This window comes from Pinus tabuliformis, chromosome 3_1 (assembly GCF_031772625.1).
Source record: "Pinus tabuliformis cultivar Carrire ecotype Pingquan chromosome 3_1, CPIR1, whole genome shotgun sequence".
Lineage (NCBI taxonomy): Eukaryota > Viridiplantae > Streptophyta > Pinopsida > Pinales > Pinaceae > Pinus > Pinus tabuliformis.
In genome coordinates, this window is record NC_142301.1 from 349,908,128 (window position 1) to 349,921,130 (window position 13,003).

The 13,003-nt window shown below is 34.3% G+C and overlaps 1 pseudogene; it reads right to left on the bottom strand.

Annotated features, from left to right (window-relative positions):
* Positions 1-385: 385 nt before the first annotated feature.
* LOC149187158 (uncharacterized) overlaps positions 386-13,003 on the bottom strand; it is a 47,692-nt pseudogene continuing 35,074 nt past the window's right edge.

Genomic DNA, 13,003 nt, shown 5'->3' on the forward strand with positions numbered 1-13,003 from the left:
AAATTATTAAAAAAAATTAACAAATAATTTTAATAAAAATTAAATTTTAATTTTTTTTTTAAATTTTGTTTTTTATAAAGAAAAAAAATCATTAAATTTTTTTAATAAAAAATATTAAATTTTAATTTAATAAACAATTTTAATAAAACTTAAATTTTAAATCATTATAATAAGAGTTAAATTATTAAAAAAACTTATCAAATAATTTTGATTAAAAAAAATTTAATGTTTGTTTTTTATTTTAAACGATTTTTTTTTTAATTAAAAAATATATATTAAATTTTATTAAAAATTAAACTATTAAAAGAATTTAACAAAAAATTTTAATAACAATTATTAATTTTTTTTTAAACTTTGATTTTATAAAAAATAAAAAAAATAAAAATTAGCGTGCGCCCCCGAGCGCGCCACCTCCATCCCCCGGCCCCGGCCGCGCCACCCCTGGGCCTCTGGCGGGCCCTAGGGCGATTCCCGGAATCGCCCCAGGGCCCGCACACAGACCCCTGCCCCGGTCGCACCACCCCCGGGCCGCTGGCAGGCCCTGGGGCGATTCCGGGAATCGCCCCAGGCCAACCAGCCACCCGGGAGTGGCGCGGCTGGGGGCATGGGGTCTACTCGCAGACCCCCCGCCCTGACCGCGCCACCCCCGGGCGGCTGGCTGACCCTAGGGCGATTCCGGGAGTCACCCCAGGGCCCGCCAGCCGCCCGGGGGTGGCGCGGCCGGGGGCGCACGCTAATTAATTTTTTTTATTTTTTATTTTTATTTTTTATAAAATCAAAGTTTAAAAAAAAATTAAAATTTAATTCTTATTAAAAATTTTTGTTAAATTTTTTTAATAGTTTAATTTTTAATAAAATTTAATATATATTTTATTTAATTAAAAAAAAAAATCGTTTAAAAAAAAACAAACATTAATTTTTTTTTTTTAATTAAAATTATTTGATAAGTTTGTTTAATAATTTAATTCTTATTATAATGATTTAAAACTTAAGTTTTATTAAAGTTGTTTATTAAATTAAAATATAATAATTTATATTAAAAAAATTTAATGTTTTTTTTGGTTTGTTTTTAAATAAGTAATGAAAATTTAATAAAAAAAAATTTATTTTTATTTTTGAAAATCAAAAACACATTTTGTTTTAAGTTTAAAATGTTTTTTAATTTAATTTTATTTTATTTTTAATTGGAAAAGACATGTTTTTAATTTTTTTTTTTTTTTTTTTAATAATTTGAGCTTATTTTTGTCTTTTTTTTGTTTTTTTTTAAATGCTTTTAATACTAATTTTACTAGTTTTTTTTTTTTTTTTTTTGTTAATTTTCTAATTTTGTTTAATTTAGTTTGTTTTGAACTTTAAATTTTTTTTTGCTAGTTTTTGCTAATGATTTTTCTAATCTTTCTATTTTTACCTACTTAATCATATATATATATATATATATATATATATATTACATTTATTTTTTAAGTAATCATCATTTTAATTTTAATTTCACTAGTTTCTAATTTTTTTTTTTTGTTAATTTTCCATTTTTTTTTAAATCTAGTTTGTTTTTAATTTTCATTTTTTTTTTTTTAGTTTTTTGTTAATTTTTCTATTTTTACCGACTTAATTTTAGAGTTTTTTTTAGTGTATATTTTTTTCTTTTCCCAATTTTTTTTAGTTTACATATTTGTTTTTTTTAGTTTTTAGTTTTTTTAGTTTTTTTTTTTTAATATGTTTTATTTACTATTTATTTGTTTATAATTTGTAATTTTTTTCTAGTTTTTTAAATCTTATTTTTTATTGGTTAATTTTGTTTTTTATTTCGATTTTTACGATTGATTTTTATTTTTCATGTTTGTTTTTTTTTTAAATTTTATTTTATGTTTTGTTTTTAGTATATATTTTTATTTATGTTTTGTTATCTTTATTTTTATTTTTTTTGTTTTGTGTTTTTTCATTGTTTTAACTTTTTTATTTTTATTTTTTATTTTTTTTTTATTTATTTATTTTTTCTATATGAAATTTTAATTTTTTTCGGGGTCATGATAAGATATTTTATGCTATTATTTTGAAATGTTGAAATTTTACCCTTGAAAAATAATTTGTTATCCGAGCATCAACACTTTTCGTTTTGAGGGTGTTTTCTGCACAAAATTTACCATTGAGAGAAAAAAAAAAAATGTTATTCAAACATCAGCACTTCGTTTTGAGGGTATTTTTTGGATAATTTTTGCACAAAAAATTGGTTTTTACCGCCATTTTTAAAACATGTTGAAAATTTACCCTGGAAAAAAAAGGTGTTATTCCGACATCAACACTTTTCGTTTTTAGCATTGTTTTTGAAGTTTTTTCGGGGTTTTTTGGCCAGAGTTCCCATTTTGAGTTTATAGTTCCCGTTTCAAAGTTTACATTGTTCCTGGTATAGTGAGTCTTCTTGGGAGCCAAAATTTTAATTTTTTAATTGTTTTTACGAAACCTTTCAAGAACAACTTATAAAATGACATTAAGGGGCTCAAGATGAAATTTAAGGTTTCCTTAAAGTATTATTTGACAAAGGATCGAAGTCCCCAGTATGGTCGCAAATTATGTTATCACTCCAAAATTTCATCTAAGTTTTTTCAGAAAAAAGAAATGATAGAGGTAACCAAAAACCAACTTTGGAGATCAGGCTCTAGCCTTCCCAATCTCAGAGAGGGCTCTCTCTTTTCAATTTAACTTTGTTTAGTTATTTGATTTTAGGCTAGATATGATTCTACTTGGGATTTTGATTTGAAATTGGGTGCTGGGATCACTTACTTGGGTGAAAAGAAGTTTTCTTTTACCATTGGGCTATGGGGTCAAATGCTAGACAAACAAGACTGGATCAAGTCTTAAAAACAGTGTCTACAGGGAAAGATAGAGGAGTTACTATAGATATCAAAGGCTTGATGGTGAAACGGTTTCTAATCATATCCAGGGAACAATTAAGGGTTCCTTACACTGTATTATGAAGAGAATTGAAAGAGTTCAACCATGATGGGAGAGCAATTAAGAGTTCTCAAATTCAGATATCAGAGGAAAACATATAAATGATTAACTACGAAAAATGAAGTGTATTTAAACAAATTTTGAGTTAAATTTCCAATTAATTCATTCAAATTTAGATAACATTTAAGTTTGTGAAACACATAATAAAGTAACAAAATCAGACAAACAAGATACTTCACTACAATAGCTCATCTCATGAATCTTGTAGTGCAATCTTTTTATTACTTGCTCCAGTCCGTTGACTTGAAAATTGGTACAGTAACCCTTGGGTTTAAGATGAAAATAAATCTACAAATATATAGAAATCCACCCCAATACTTCTAATTATGAAGTACTTATACAAAAATATTATACAAAATATCCCAAACTGTCTTGGGAACTAATCTAGGAGAAAGAAATATCTTCATGCAAGAAGATAAAGACAGATATTGAGCTGCTATTTACTGTCCCTATTATTTAGGTTCTGCTGGCTTCTAATATTTGACCTTTTTCCCTTTAATTTTCTTTGTTGTTTGGTCTTTTACACTAAATGTTATATTTACTTTGACCTGTCATCTGATACACTTTGACCTTGATGTCCTGTCAATATCATTTTACTGTGCTCTTTTACTTTTACTGTACATTTCATATTTTTACTATGTATTTCTATTGTAAATCATTTAGCTTCTCCCATGTATCAGCATCTGGTAATTGGATATTGAGCATTTTTCTGTGTATTTCATCTGCCTCTGTATAATTGGCAAAATTTAGCTTATTAACAAAAAGGTGTTTTACCTCATGCTGGAGGTAAAACAAATTTTCAAAATTTTGATACAATATTTTTCCGGTTGGTATTCCCTTCTTGGATGAAGTGTTCACTTGATCTTTTGCCACCTCCCTAATATTTTTATTATAATATTTGTGTGTCATTAGCTTATCATATATTACTAAGGGATTTGGTAAGCCCTTTTGCCTCAAAATTTCAAACTTAACCATGACTCTGTCAATTGCGAGTTGCATGGTTTGGCAGCTATTCTCCAACTTCAACATCAAATTCCTCTTGATGAGGACTCTTTTAACTTCCAAAATTGTACCTATTCTGTCATGTATATCCAATTCTTGCAGCTCATACTTGTTCTTGGAGTTGAGGAAGTGAATGGTCCTTGTAGCTTCCTCTAGCGTGTCTCCAAGTTTTTCCTTAATCCTCTGAATGGATTCTATAACCTACTTTATCAAATCAATTTTCTCAGAAAAACCTGGATGGATGGCCAAATATCCTTGACAGAGTCAATGGTATTGGCCCATAGTTACTCCTTAGTCTGACTTAGAGGTTCATTTAGTGTCAATTCCTTCTCTAGGCTTGATCCAGGTCCAGGTGTGACAAAGGACCCCTTCCAAGACCTTTTACTTTCGTCATGTGTTAAATTGAATTTTTAAAAGAAAATAAATGAATACATCTGCATACTGTAAAGAAGAGCAGCATGTCAATCATCAACAGATGAAAACATAAGCCATTGATAACAGAGTTCGTCCAGGAGGGACTATGTCTCCGAGCCCCAGTGTTAAGATGGTGTAGGGCGCTGCATTAAGTGCTTTCAATAGTGATGAGGTACACAAGAGATGATGTCACGATCATACAAGGAAAATTCCCTCACGTAGGAGTGGCTTTAAGAGATGTTCTGCTACAGGAACTCTCAGTCAAGAAAGACTCCTATCAGTATGACACAGACTCAGGCATGATGGGCATCCTGCCAACATGGTATAAAAGGGATCTCAATGCAAAACATGCATGACGACAACATGAGCATCCCATCAACATACAACATAACATGACGAATCATGACAACAAGTACATCACATAGAAGATTTCACGTCACATCAAGCAAGAATCATAAAAACAAGTAATAAACAAGATTCCTCATCAACATCAAATAGGGATCCGTGTAGCATAATGCATAGCAAAAGAAGTACATGAACGTACTGCATATACCTGACAACCAGGGGCCATCTGAGGAAGCATATTTCAAACTGTTGAAACTGTTCATGCCATTGATATCACGACATCAATCCCATGGAAATGGTTGCTCACACATGAATGCTAACACCTACATTCCACTTAGAAGAGTGGATGAAGAATAGAATGAGAAAATGAGAAATCTAAACACACCATTAGATTTGCAGCATCGAATAGTGCAAAATTGACACTCCAATTTCTGGATTCTAAGAAATTGAGAATCTGGGGCTCAAGGAATCTTTTAGATTCCCCCTAGATTCCTCAAAGATTTTGCTCCAGAGGTGGACATGAAATATATAACTACAGACATCAATCTGACCTTTCCAGTGTGATCCTTGCAGAAAACTATGAAAAACGACTGTAAACTTGACTATATTTCGACATGGATAAAAGTTACCTCCTGAGGAAAATTTCAAGGATCATGGTTCTACTCCCTGTTTCCACAGCGATCATGGTTCCACCCCCCTACTGAAAAATGGCTAAAAAATGCAGAATTGTGATGGAGAAATGGACAATTCCATTGCATTCGTGGCATCGAGAAGTGCTGAAACCATATAAAATTTGTCCAAATATGACAAAGTGAAAATTCGGCCCTCCTGCAAAGTTTTGCCTCGAATTGCATGCACAACCTCCTCCTATCTCGAATTCCATGCATGTTCTTGGTTCCTCCTCCTTCCTCCCTGAACTGTGCAAATGAAAGTTCATTTAAGGTTTGGAGGGCAAAGTACCCAATGAAAGCAGTTTGGTGGATTGGCATAATATCCGAATAGTAAGGAGGAGGTCGGGTGGTCAAACCCCGACCCCTCCATTTTAATACACCATTTGTTTTATGTTGGAACCGAATTAAAATTTTTGGGGTCGGGTCCGCATTGGGCAGCCCGCCCTTAACCCCTCTTAACTCCTTGGAAATGGCGCGTTGTTTCTTAAGGCACGGAGGTTGGTTTGTACATGGGCACATTTATTGTTTATGGTTTGTTGTACATGGTTCATTTATGAGGTTGCCCAGTGGGGGTCGGCCCACGTTGGCCAGGTGGGTTCAATCCCCGCTGGCTCCACACTATATATAGTGGTTATGGTGTTAAAGGAGAGGCGTGGGTGGTGCGGATGGTGGCCCACCACTGCCCCTTATATCTCTCTCTCTCTCTATATATATATATATATATTAAATAACAAACCACACTTTTTTTGAAAATTCAGATTTTGACCAAAGGAGGCAAATTAACCAGGCCACAAATTTGCACAAAATCTAGCCCAGGTTGGCCGGAATCCGGTGGTCGGGTCCTGTCCAAATTGTGACCTCCTTAACCCTGCCTAGTTAGCAGAAAGCCAACCAAACTTTGACTGCTTCTAACTTTTGCATACGGACTTGGTTTGATGAACCATTCACACTGCCACGATCATGACGATGAGATCTACGCTCTGGTCTTGTTTCGAGAGCATTATGATCACTTTGATTTTTGAGCTTTCATAAGCCCTCTTTGTCCTTTGTGTGTCCCTGGAGCCACCTGGATCAATCCTCCCCATTGAGGAGCTTTTGGTCCTCAAAAAGGATGAAAAACAATATACAACTTTTTTGTACCCTGTTTGCATCACAAGCGTCCTGAAAGGCCTCACTTCCATCTCCTTCACCTTTTTTCTTCGGAGCCTTAAGCGATGAGCCAACACCTGCAACATTTACAACCTGTACTACATTGTTTTTCAATTTACATGCTTGACTTGAATGACCATCTATTGATCCAAGCATCCCACACTTGCCATGAGTTTATAACACATACTTGGTGGTCAATTTTACATGAAGATGGATGCAACACTCCAACAATGAAAACCAGGCCAACATATCATTGTTGCTTCAACAAGTGATGGAAAACACATCACCACTGCAACACAAGATTTACAATCATAAGGCCAAACACCATTGTTTTGACAAGTGATAGAAACACGACATCACTTTCAAAGTTTAACATGCGACTTAGCATAAGACCAGACATCATTGTTGCTGAACAAGTGATGGAAAAAATCTCATCACTTTTACATTTTAAAATGCAATAAATGATTTACAAAAACACGACCATGAAATGCTAACATATCTAGAAACCATTCACTTATCATTGTGAATGGGTCGCCTCCTTGTGGTAGTTTTCCTTGTCGAACAACTGCCTCACCTGGTTCATGAACCGACACTTTGCCTTTAAGGTGCTACCCTAGATGGAGCCTCCAACAAGTTGCTCTTTGATGGCCACTTCGATCGCAATGGCTGCAATAGGTCTTCTTCCTCCAAATCTATTTAACATGTTTCTTTACTTGCTGTTGAGAGGCTCTTTCATGCCTCATCCTTTTGTATGTTGCCATTCTTTTCCAAAACTTCGAAAATTTATGGTTATGTAATCCATAGAAGGTACATGTATTTCAATGCCATGTTTTATGTTCATCATTAAAAACATGATCACAATCAAAATGAACATTCGAATGTTGAAAGTGGTTATACCTTTACTTGCCGTATTTGGTGTAAGTATGGCAATAAGAGCTTGCCTCATCTCTTTCCTTGCAATGGAAACTATCATGGGATGATGGGATGTGTTCCCATCATTCTCTTTCCTCAATGACTTCGATGACGTCTCAAAAGAATCTGACACCTTCGAGCATTCTCCTTTGGTGTATCTCGAGCTTGCAAATTGAGGTCTCTTCACAACCTCCAATGGTTGAGTTATGCCTTGGTTATTGACACCAAGTTCTTTTTCCTCCTTGTGCCTCATCCTTGTAAGGAGCCTCATGTTTGTCCCTATAATTCGGATCTCCACATTTCCAACATAAATCATACTATGTGAATACCAAACCGAAAGGAAATCAACATCCTTTACCTCCTCTGTCGATTTGGAAATAACTTATGAGGTTTGCTCATCATATGTTGTTGTTGGTTCGCCATCTTTCTTGGCGCATTCCCCAACTTCCTTTCTAACATACCCAAGTCCTACCTGACAGGGTAATTCTTCTACTTTGATGGGGTTGACAATGCCTTGTGTTGGCATTATGACACATGTGTTGACCTTGATGGAAACTCACTCATATGATAGATAACAGTGCAGTAGTTTAACAACACAGAGTTACAGATTAGACTTCACAAAATGGAGAAAGAAAGGTATACGCAGGTTCACCATTGGCTAAGTCGTGTGTGCACGTGGGTTCACTATATTCAAGGCACATATACATACACATGCACATTCACAGAAGGAAAGGCACGTATACCTTGAAAAACTAAACTTTTGGTCCTAAGTATTTGGTCCATGGTATTGGTCCAAGGTATTTGATCCAAGGTATTGATCCTAGGAATTTGGGCCTTGGTATTGATCCTAAATGGTTTCGGTCCATGCTATTGAGAAAGGCCTAAAACTATAAAAGGAGGAGAAGATCATTAGGCCAAAGTACTCAAGTATTGAATATCTGATGAAGGGTGAGATCTAGTATGCAGGTTATTGGGTTATGGTGCATTGCTAGATCTGAACCAAGGACGAACCTTAGCGCTTGATGAAGGATAAGATCTAATGATGTATCATGATCTTAAGACTTGAAGAGAATCATCTTTATGTGGTTTGATCATTTACCTGAATAACTGGTGCATGTTATAGTTTGTGAATGTGATGATTTGGGTATGACTAAACTATGGAATTGTTGTAATACTTAAATCATCATTTATAGATCTGTACGCAGGTTCACCTTAGAAAAGGCACATACACATGCAAGTTCTGCATATCAAAACAATGTATACATCATAAATTTTATTTGTAGATCTGTACGCAGGTTCACCTTGAGTAAAGCACGTATGCACGCATGTTCAACACATGGAAGTAGCGTATACCTTATAAAATATGTTTTAGTTGCTTCTATTTGCTGTTGTAGTGTTCTGGGTTATTGGTTACTGTATTCTAGTGAAAACATTCTTAATGATCAGAGTGATTAATTGATTCAGTCGTGGTTGGTTCAAAAGGAGTTTGATTGATGCAGATATATTTGATGATTGAATGATGTTGTTGATGGATCAATTTTGAAAATTAATGAAACGTGGTCCTTGGAAGAAAAGAGAAGGTTTTAACCTGTTGTATGCCAACACCTACATACTAGTAAACATATCAGCTAATACAAGAGCTAGGGGGTTGTATCTCCCTTCTAGTAGAAGCTGGAGAATGAGAAAAGGTTGTAGCCTTCTGCAGGTAGAAGCCTACGTACTGGTATAAGACTGCATCAATACAAAAATTGTAAACATAATTCTCCTATTATTAAAAGATGACAAGGATGACTGTAGCAGGTGGTTTCCACCCACATTGGGTTTCCACCTTATGTCTTGGTGTTCATGTGGGTTTATTATGTGTGATTATCTATTCTATTTTATTGCATCTGGTTACTGTTTGTATGGTTATGATGCATTGATTAAAGCTCAATATATGAAGAATTAACCGAATCATAAGTTTTCTAGTTATACTCTAGTTGCACTTAACACAGTTGCATGTACACATGAGTTCCTTTAATTGAAGTAGTATATATGAATCTCATTATGGAAATGAAAAAATGTTAGTTTGATGATATTGATTCACCCCCCTTCTCAGCATTATTTCCAACAATTGGTATCGGAGCATGTCCTTCAGAAGAAGCTTAATCGCTTGAAGGAAGATACATCATCATGAGTAATCAAGAAGGAGGATCCATCAGACCGCCAATATTTGATGGGAGCAACTTTCATTATTGGAAAGTAAGAAATATAGTCTATCTTCAATCTCTTGGAACAAATGTTTGGGAAATCATGGAAGGAGGAGATACATTTCCAACAACATTCTTACAAATGCAGTAGGTAAAAAGCAATATGAAACCAATGCCAAGGCTGTCAATACATTATTTGGAAGTCTGTCACAATCAAAGTTTCTCAAAGTTATGCAGCTCAAATCAGCCAAAGAAATATGGGACAAAATTGTTCTAAGATATGAAGGAGACTCTAAGGTAAAACGTGCTAAACTGCAAACTATCAAAATTCAATATGAAACTCTCAAGATACACAATGATGAAAGTGTAGCTAGTTACTTCTTACGTATAGCTGAGATTATTAATTGCATGAAGAATTTGAGTGAAGAGATAAAGGAAGTTACCTTAGTTGAAAAAGTCTTAAGATCCTTATCTGCTAAATTTGAATCAAAAGTATCTGCCATAGAAGAAAAGCAGGATCTACATACTATTACTATGACATAGCTTCATGGAATCTTAACTACTTTTGAGATGGGAAAAGGAGGTCCATCAGATATGAGAGAAGCTACATTTAAAGCTTCAGCAAAAGGAAAAGAAAGAACTCAATGAATCAAGACATATTTCAGAAGAAGAAGAGGAAGTGAACTTTGTCAAGAATCTTCAATGGGGTTCTGGTAGATTCAGAGGTAAACTACCTTTCAAAATTTTTGCCTATGGTAGAGTCAGTCATTATGCTGCCAAATGTCCTCAAAAAGATAAATATGATAAAGGGAAGGAAAATGAAAAATGGAATAGAAAACAAAGTGTAAGTAAAAGGAGCTACTATACTCATGAAGATAGCAATGGGTTATCAAATAGTGATGAAGATGAAAATAGTAATGACTACAAAATTTTGATGGCTTATGAAGATGATGATTTTTTGGATGCTTTAGATGAAGATGACCTTTCTAAAGAAATCTCTAAACTCAAAATCTGTTTAGAAGAAAAGAATATGATTATAGATACCTTGACATTCCAAGTTGTTGAAAGAGAAAAACACAATGAAAAGCTAGAATGTGAAATTGTGGGTCTAAGAAAGGATCTTGAGAAAATAAAAGCTCTCAATCTTAGATTTGCTAAAGGATCAGAAACCTTGAATGAAATTATCAAAGTGCAGTGCCCTCCTCTGATAAAGACAGGTCATGGATATATTGAAGAAACATCTCAGAAACTGTCAACCTCCACTAAAAGTTATCATGATGCAGCAAAGAGCAGTGAACAGTTCGACAATCATCAACAAAGGCATAAAATAGATCACCAGGTGAATCAGGCTCAATTTACTTCAAGGATGAATAGAAGACACAATCAACATCAGGTAAATCATACTCAATTTGCTTCAAACAATATCAATCAACAGGTCAGTAGGAGGAACTTCAACTACAATCAACAGGTTAGTAGATTTGATAATCGCAGGAACTTCTTTAATGGTCAATGTTTCTCATGTCATAATTTTGGACACAAAGCTGCTCAATGTGCTACTTACAAAACTATAATGACTAGAGAAGCACGAAATCAAAGGAATGTGACAGGGATCAAGAAAAGTTCCTATAATAACTTTTCTGTTCTTGAAAATGAAATAGAATGTTCAATCTGTAACAACTTTGGCCATGAAGAATTTGAATGTAGGAGTAAATTTCGGCAATAGCTCAAAAAGAGAAAACTCCATTAAATCCAAAAATATGGGGAAAGAAAGAACCACAAACAGAAAGATGTGGTATAGCATTGTATGCAGAAGGACAAGCAAACCAATGGTACATCGACAGTGGATGCTCAAAACACATGACAAGTGATAGAGAAAAACTACACTCATATAATGCCTTAAAAAAGGAGAAGAGTGTCTTGTTTGGAAATGACACTCCTGCTGTCATGAAAGGTAAAGGCTCTGTTTTCCTGAAAGAAAAAGTTAAAGCTGGGAATGTTATGTATGTTGATGGCTTAAAGCATAACCTATTGAGTGTCAGTCAAATGTATGATCAAGGAAATGATGTAGTGTTTCGATCAAATGGATGTGTTGATCATGAGCTTTATATAGGAGAAACCATGATTAAAGGGACAAGGACTCCAAAAAACCTATACATACTCAAGGGAGGACAATAACAATGCTATCTAAGCAAAAATGATGAAAACTAGCTATGGCACAGAAGATTGGGACATCCAAGCTTTTCTCAAATAAGGAAAGCATGCAGATTCTATGTTGTTTGTGATCTTCCAAATATCAACATTCATAAAAATACTATATGAAAATCATGTCAATTCGGTAAGAAAACCAGATCTAAATTCATCAAAAAGGAAGGGTCAAGTAGTAGGCCTCTTGAACTTGTTCATACTAATTTATGTGGTTGATCAAGGAAAAAGTCACCTCGAGGAGAAGAATACTTTATATTGTTTATTGATGATTTTTCTAGAATGTGTTAGATAGGTCTTCTAAAGCATAAAGATGAAGAATTTGAAAAGTTCAAAGCCTTCAAAGCTTTGGTTGAAAATGAATCAGATCACAAAATCAAATGCCTCAGATCTGATCGAGGAGGGGAATTTACCTTAGACGAACTCTTTGACTTTTGTGAACAACATGGAATAAAAAGGTAGCTCTCCACCACAAGGACTCGTCAACAAAATGGAGTAGTAGAAAGGATGAACAAAACTATTCAACAAATGGCTCGTGCTATGCTAGATGAATCTGGAACCCCTGCAACCTTCTGGGGTGAAGATGCATTCGTTGCCATCACTATTGTCAATCAAGCAAATGTTTGGGTAAACAACACTCAAACTCCACATGAACTTTGGTATGGTAAGACTCCTACTGTAAAATACTTCAATGTTTTTGGAAGTAAATGCTACATCAAAAGGACTGATGAAAAACTTCGTAAGTTTGAACCTAGAGCAGATGAAGATGTTCTTCTTGGCTACTCTTCCAAAAATAAAGGATATAAGTGTTACAACAAAAGACTTGGGAAAATAATTGAAATTATTAATGTTGTGGTTGAGGAAGCATGCAAAAATCCATAACAGATAAAAATTGAAGATTATGATGATGAAGAAGATGAGGATCATTTTCCCACATCAAATCACACTGATTCTGAACAAGAAACCAATGAAGCACCATAAGAAGAGATAAAAATAGAAGAAAAGACTCTATCCATGTATGTTCAAAAAAATCATCCAGAAACTCAAATCTTAGGAGAAAAAGTAGCAGGTGTGGAGACTAGTATAACCATTGCCGAAGCTTCAAGCTAT